This window comes from Triticum dicoccoides, chromosome 6B (assembly GCF_002162155.2).
Source record: "Triticum dicoccoides isolate Atlit2015 ecotype Zavitan chromosome 6B, WEW_v2.0, whole genome shotgun sequence".
Taxonomy (NCBI): domain Eukaryota; kingdom Viridiplantae; phylum Streptophyta; class Magnoliopsida; order Poales; family Poaceae; genus Triticum; species Triticum dicoccoides.
The window spans coordinates 59,179,080-59,187,195 of NC_041391.1; positions in this window are offsets into that span (position 1 = coordinate 59,179,080).

The following is an 8,116-nucleotide window of genomic DNA, read 5'->3' on the forward strand; positions in this document are numbered from 1 at the left end:
GGGGGTGGTTTGGATGAACAGTGAGCGGTGGCGTTGCCTCTGGATGAACAGGACCCCGTGGTGTGGAGGGCTGGATGAATAGTAGACGGTGGAGGGGTGGTCGTGGAGGGGTGGTTGAACAGGACCCCGTGGTGTGGAGGGTTGGATGAACAGTAGACGGTGGAGGGCTGGATGAACAGTAGCCGGTGGAGTAGCGCGCGGTGGAGGCTGGATGAACATGAGCCCGTGGAGGCTGCAGGAGGTCGACGGTAGCCCGTGGAGGCTAGAGGAGGTCGACGGTGGAGATGAACAGTATCCCGTGGAGTCCCGTTTTGCGGTACACCACACCCCTCCCGATGATCAGGACCCCCGTTTCGACCATAGGAGGTCCGTTTCGTCCGTTTTGCGGTACGCCACACCCCTCCCGATCAACAGGACCCCCGTTTCGACCGTAGGAGGTCCGTTTCCTCCGTTTTGCGGTACGCCACACCCCTCGCGATCAACAGGACCCTGTTCCGAATGTAGGAGGTCCGTTTCCTCTGTTGTGCGGTAGGCCAGGCCTCGTTTCCATCGCCTATTCCGTCCAAGCCCTCCCGATGAACACGACCACGCATTCCGTTCTGACCGGTTGGCTCCCCATGAACACGACGACGACGCTGTTTCTCCATTCCGACCCAGCCATGTACGTATGCGCGAGTAGGCGTTCGAGACCCTGCCCGTATGTACGTACGTGGCCGTATTTTCTTTCTTGCACCCTCGCTGCTGTACGTACGTGTACATGCTACGTGCGCGCCTCTACTACGACACGTGCGCGCCTCTACATCAATTAGTATGTACGTACACGTTCACGACCAGAATGACAACACTACGTACGCTTTGACCAGGTGGGTCCCGACTGTCAGGCACTTCCTTGCCTGCGAAGATGTAGCTGGTGGGTCCCAGCAGTCAGGGGGGCGAATCGTTTTTTTGCCCGGACGCACTTCCTTGCGTGCGAAGATTTAGCTGGTGGGTCCCAGCAGTCAGGGGGGCGAATCGTTTTTTTTGCCCGGACGCACTTCCTTGCGTGCGAAGATGTAACTGGTGGGTCCCAGCAGTCAGGGGGCGAATCGTTTTTTTTCGGACGCACTTCCGTGCGTGTGAAGATGTAGCTGGTTGGTCCCAGCAGACAGGGGGGAACATTTTTTTGCGAAATACGGTGGCTCGTCCGGTGGGTCCCCGCTGTCAAGTGGAGGAATAATTATTTTGCGTGTAATAAGGAGGCATTTCCTTGCTGCGGCCATGGATCCAGCTGTCAGCCTCTCCATGTATAGTCCATGTTGGATGGAAGCCATTCCTTGACCATGTTGACCATGCCGCGCCGAGAGCACCAGGGCGGTGGACGATGGCAAGGCCTAGGAAGGGGACGACACGGAGCCGGGGAAGACGCGACAGTGGATGCCCACGCGTAGAGGAGTATGAGGGTTCACTCGTTCGGCTGCGATGTGAGGCTGCCGTAGCCGCAGAATAACAAGGGGTGTGGGTGCGTAGAGGGATGGCCTGGCCAGCGGTGGGAGTAGTAGGGGGCGGTGAGGCCTCCGTGGCATCACAGCCGGCCACGGGCGGCAGGAGCAGGCGGCACGACCGGCGCTGCTTTGTGCGACTGGAGCAAGAAGACCAGAAGTTGAATAAGCACTATGGCCGTTGGATGGACATCGTACGGTCACTTGCGCTAGAATCGTTCATATATTGACTAAAGTTGACAAAGACCTCCGTTCCAGTCAACTTAGTAGGCCCACAAGTCAGCCTCCCACCAAGGTTGGTCCCAGCTAGCAGGGGGGTATTCATTTTTCTGTGCGTAATAAGGAGGCACTTCCCGTGGGTCCGAGCTGACAATGGGGGGAACATTTTTTCACGAAATACGGTGGCCCGTCCTGTGGGTCCCAGCAGTCAAGGGGAAGCATTTTTTTCGTGAAATACTGGTGGCCCATCCGGTGGGTCCCTGCTGTCAGGTGGACGAATAATTATTTTCCGCGTAATAAGGAGGCACTTCCTTGCGGCTGCCGTGTACCCAGCTGTCAGCCTCTCCACGTACAGTACTCTTTTGATGGAAGTCGGTCGTTGACCACATTGACCACGCCGCGCCGAGAGCACCACGGCAGTGGACGACGGCGAGGCCTAGGAAGGGGACGGCACGGAGCCGAGGAAGACGCGACAGTGGAAGCCCGTGCGGAGAGGAGTACGAGGGTTCACCGGTTCGGCTGCGGTGTGAGGCTGCCATTGCCGCAGAATAACAGGGGGTGTGGGTGAGTAGGGGGATGCCCTGGCCAGTGGTGGGAGTAGTAGGGGGCAATGAGGCCTGCGCGGCAGCACAACCGGCCATGGGAGGCGGGAGGCGGTCCCACCGGCGCTGCTTTGGCGGCTAGAGCAAGAAGATCAGAGATTGAAGAAACACGACGGCCGTTGGATTGACATCCAACGGTTACGTCTGCTAGAATCGTTTGTTGACGTAGTATATAATAACTAAAGAAATTTTGCATACGCGTCAACTAAACAGGCCCACAAGTCAGACCACTCCCTCTTTTTTTTAATAATTTATATATAGCTCATGGCAACTTCTTATGCAATTTATTGCAGTCGTTTTTTGGTTGGCCAGGGCCAATTTCACATATTTCTGTGGGTTCCAAACTATTTTTAATACAGAAATGTCGAGCCAGAATTAAAGTACTTTGAAGATATATTGAAATTAGGTTAATGCTCAGTGAAATAGGAATCTGAAAATGTGAAAAAAATCAGAAATTATAAAGTAATTGCCAATTTGTCATCTGTTTTTATATTTACAACCCATTTCATATTACTTTCAAGATTTGTAGGCGTCTTGAAAGAGTTGCAGCCCATCAGGGCGTAGAAAAATAAGTATGCCTGGATTGGGTATTCTTCAGAAAAAATAAACTGGGCTCATTTTCACAAAGAAAAAATAGATGGGCTGGTCACATGGTGAACATAAAATATAAGCCTGGGCTAGACGGGCCACAGCCCAGTTCAAACCCTGCTCCGTCTCAACAATACCAAACAAAAAAAACTGCTCGAGTAGCTACGTCCTAGGTGTCAGCCGATCTTGTGCTGTTCTCTTGTCTATTGACTATATACGCTCACAATGTCGTGGGTCCCAGATATCAGGAAAACACTAGGAGGAAGCATTTTATTTTTCCGTACGCTGACGTGGTGGGCCCCTACTGTCATCCTCTCCACGTACTTCTGCCGATTCCTGTTGTTTGTTGACCATGTTGACAACGCGAGAGGGCGGCGCCGCGGCGAGCGCACCAAAGCGCATGGAGGACGTCAGTGTTAACGATTTAGGAGACGGTGGGGCAGCGATGCGTGCGGTGAGGCGCAGCCAGCCGTGGGAGGCGGAAGCAGGCGGCCCCGCTAGCGCTGGTTTGGTTTTGGAGGCTGGAGGAAGACAGGACTGAAGAAACATGACAGACTGTAAAAGCAGTAGGAGTACTTAACAACCTTAACTGAAACCAGCAGGGGCACTTAACAACCAAAGCTAAAAGCAGTATGAGTACTTATACAGGTTCAACCGTACAAAGGACGCCTCGAACAATGCTACTTTGCCTACAGTTAACCAAGGGTGAGGCCGCCAAGCCCCAGGACAAGGCCCAGGCGCCACCCCGCGCATCCACAACCTTCTGAAAGCGGCTTCATCTCGCAACATGGTCAATAAACAGGATATTCGCTTTAGAGCCATGGAAAAGCATGAATATAATCTTGTGTCCTATTCTCCAAGATGGACGGGCCTTCATTATTTGAGACCACCCACGAATAAGTATCTTTTCACCTCCAAGGGGAATTGAGTAGGTCGACATAAACATCATGTTGTGACCAAGCGCAAGTCTGACCCGACCATGGTCAGGCATCTATATAGGAACAACAGAACTCGGTAGTTCCTGTTTCAAGAAGATCACAGCTGTAAAACTGTGTATAAGCAATAGTTTATGAACAACATATATAACAGAAAACAGCTCGTACCATAAGTTTCTCGACACAGTTGGACCTGTTCAACGAGTGCAGCACTGGTACACATATCCCATGTGGCCTTCCACCATTGAAACGCCCCACAAGGACCTCAAGACGATCAATAAAGTGTAGGAACTTGTGGATGTCGATCCAGTCAACTTTAGTGCCATTAGTAACAGCCGAGTTATTACAGAGTAACAAACAAGCAGACTGCTTAACTCTGAAAAAAACCTACATGTGCCACCAATTATAAGAAAATATTAGTTAGAAGTAGCATCTTCGTGAGAGATTCATTGCTACTTCTAAAGTTAAATTGTGATTAGTTAGACAGAATAGGTTGATTAAGAAGTAATCGAGGCAACAAGCAAGAACCAGATACACAACTAACATGGATGAACAATTGGAACGACGTCGGGGTGGAAGACCGCAGTGAAGATGAGACCAGGTTCTGCTATTTCCATCAACATTTGTGCGCCAACTTTCAGTCTGTAACACTTGAGAAAGTTTATCCAAGTTCGGCCATAAAAAAACAGCGATCTTCTTGGTTCATGAACCCAACTCGGAAGTAATATCCATGGATTGTCTTCACTGTGACCATTAAATTAGTGTATTCAGTTATGGCAAGGCCAGCATCTTGAGTACATGTGTTCTGGCAGAGAAAATAATACACTGCAGGAAAAATAATATGAGAACACAGCATGTTCAAAAAAACCCCACCCTCCCGGATAGAGAAGAGGATTCTAGGAACATACTATGCGCGTTTCAAAATGATGTCGTAGGATGAGAAGGAACAAGTGTGGCGTCTCGCCGAGGGCGCAGAAATCTGTAGGGTACTCGCACTTTGGGCACTTCAACTGAAACACACTAGATTCAGTACGAAGAAAAATGCATCAACGGCGGTGGCTGCCATCCTAGGATTACCTGCGACCAAGGGACTTGGATTTATCGGGGATGGATGAAGAATTCGTACCTGGTTCTCCATGAGAAAACCCTATGCAATCGCTGAGCGGGGGTTTTCTCTGAACAGGCAGACGAGGGAGAAGGGGATTCAGGCCCAGTGAAATATTTCCACTTCGTCCGTCCAGCTTACTGCTAAAGCTGGAAAGGGGGGGGGTGTTGTGATTTGACTGCTCATTGGGCATTACTGCGGCGCTACGACCGGGGTGTGCTACCGTGAAGTTGTGCACTCTAATTTGTGCATATGGCACGTGGACCCCGTTGCCGGTTGCCCCACATATCAGCGAAAGGAAGTAGAAAGACAGGAGTAACTAGTTACACATAAATATTTTTTTGACAGAGAGATACTCCCTCTGTAAAGAAATATACAAATCTTTTATATCACAGGCTCACCTTGCCGAGAAATATACTCCCTCGGCAACGCACGGGCATTATGGGGGTTCAGCTTTTTTTTATGGGGGTTCAGCTGAAAATATAATACTCAGATAGGCTCACGGTTCTGGACTTTGGGCTGCAGGCCGACCCTGCATGTTTGGGGGGGCATGTGTTCTACCTTAGCGCTTTTCATATTGCAAGCAATCGGTACCGCGCTGGTTTTAGATGCTGTCGGAAGGCGAATACACAAAATTGAATAAAGCACGACAGGTGTTGGAATGAAATCGAACAACATTTCCTAACCAGCAATCAGAGTTGCAATTCTATCAACGATATACCATGTGATAAATAATACTGTCATACTACTTATACACACAGGACACTTGTTTCACCATGCCAGATTATTACATCAAAATCTCTCGGAGGATAGATCAGTTCGGCAGTTGCGTGCTGCTACTGAAGAATTTCAAAGTTGATTTGGACCAGCTCTCCTTGCCGAGAAAGTTTGATTTTGACATCATCCCCTACCGCAAGATATGATTTAGATTTGAACCTTGACCATCCTTTAGCATCAATCATCATGTGACCATCCTTTGTACTTACGGTATATTGAGCAGGTTCATTCACACCAAGGCTGCGCATGGTAAGAGAAACTTGGCCGCGGTCGTCCGGATTGTTGAATGACTCCCTCATTGCTCTAGTAATTCTCTGTTTGCAAACAAGAAGACATACCCAAATAGTTAGATCAACACAGTGAATCGTGTGAAACAACATGGAAAGAAAAAAGAACGAAGCATTTGGGCGGCCAATGCTTATCAAGAAGGTGGACATGTTGGTTTTTGTAAGGACTTTGGTATATGAAGTGCGAACTGCAACCCAGTCTGTTGCCGGTGCAACTGCACGGGCCGGACCAAATGCAAGTGCAAGTGTTGGTGCAGGTGCCGAAGCCGCTGCTGCTGCCGGAGATGGTGCTCCTTGTAGAGCTGGTGCCGGTGTCGATGCCCGATCCTCTGGTAGATCAGACTGATCCACTGACGCGGTCGGTGCCCAATCCTCAGCTGGATCAGACTGAGTTGCTGCCGCTGTCAGTGCTAGAGCAACTGTCGGTGCTCGATCTGTTCGAGACAGCGGCGATCGTGTCTGGTCTGCTATGATCAGCTTTCTAACTTGACTAGGATCTGTGACCGTGATCCAGTTTTTTTCTTCATTTCTTTTAAACGCGAGAAGGACAAATTGTGGCATTTTTGTTAAACCAAACTGCAGTTCATCATAGGGATTCAGCTTGTACTCAGACAACAGGCTGATCCAATTTTTTCCAGTAATATAAGTGATGGATAGTGCCTTCGTTACTGACACAACATAAGAAGTGAAACCTGCAAAAATAGCCATCGTAGAGCAAACCAAACGGTTTATTCTGTGATGAATGTCACTTGGCAAAACCTGCATCATAAAATTGCAGGAAAAGAAAGAAAACATGACATTAAATCAATAAGATTTAGACAGTAAATCAATAAGATTTACTTGATGTGACACGAGTGAATCCTTACCAGGAAATCACTATGTTGAAGTACTAAACAGAAGATTGATCGTCCAACTACGCGTGGCATGCAGGGGCCTTGCACTCCCACAAGCAGGACAGTCAAAGGTCGTGACAAATCGTATGGACCGAACATCCATGGGACTGGAAATCCTGGTGGGTGCGGTGAACCCTGCAATGCATATAGATATTGGAGTGTAACCATAATTGATAAACCGTCCTCACAAAAAATATGATCTGGATACTTCAAAATGTACAGACTGAATTGAGTGGACAGACATTAACATAGACCGTTCTCAGGATTGACCACACACCAAAAGCGGCAGTACTAATAAACAATACAAGGTTCACAAACACAAATCAAGTACTGAATAATAGTACTTACTATAGAAAAGCAAAGTTGCACTAACTAAACTCTGCAGACTATTTCTTGCCATCGACCTATGGGATGAACCCCGCATAACTGACTAGGCCATGGACTTCGTGTGAGATGTCTACATGCACCATCACCATCTTGTCAACCTTGGAGAACCTAACAGAGTGGTCTTTCCACTCATAAACATGATGATGAAGACATGCCGCATCAGATTTGTTGGGAAGCTTTACAAGAACCACACCCTTCGTAATCAAAGGCACAGCCAGGAAATTGTTGTGGTCAAGTACATCCCCGAGAACACGTCTAACAACAATGCTACAGGAAAACACTAGTTCAGGACACGTGGCGACAAGGACACAGCAGCTGGATGGTTCAGCAGTAGAACTCATCATTAGGTCTTCCAGTTCACACGGCATGACTTTGAGAACTTCATCTCCACCGCGGACCTGGTTCTAATTCAAACAGAAACCATATTTTATTACTACCTCGGTTCAGAAATATAAGATGATTTTCGATATTATACTCCATATATGACTACATATATGCACAGAAATGAGTGAACAAAGACACTAGAACATGTCTTCAAAGGCATGAGAGCAGAGGGATTACATGCAATAACCATAACACAAGTTACTGAGGCAAATATACCCTCGTAAAAGGTAGCATTGATGTTCATAAATTACTCCCTCCGTCCCAAAATTCTTGTCTTAGATTTATCTAGATACAGATGTATCAAGTCACATTTTATTATTAGATACATCTGTATCTAGAAAAATCTAAGACAAGAAATTTGGGACAGAGGGAGTAGTTGAAAGTAATCTATAGGAAATCAGTGTCAACCTCTTGCATGTTTTGGTCAAAAGAGGAATTTAGAACCGTCATTTGGCACACTA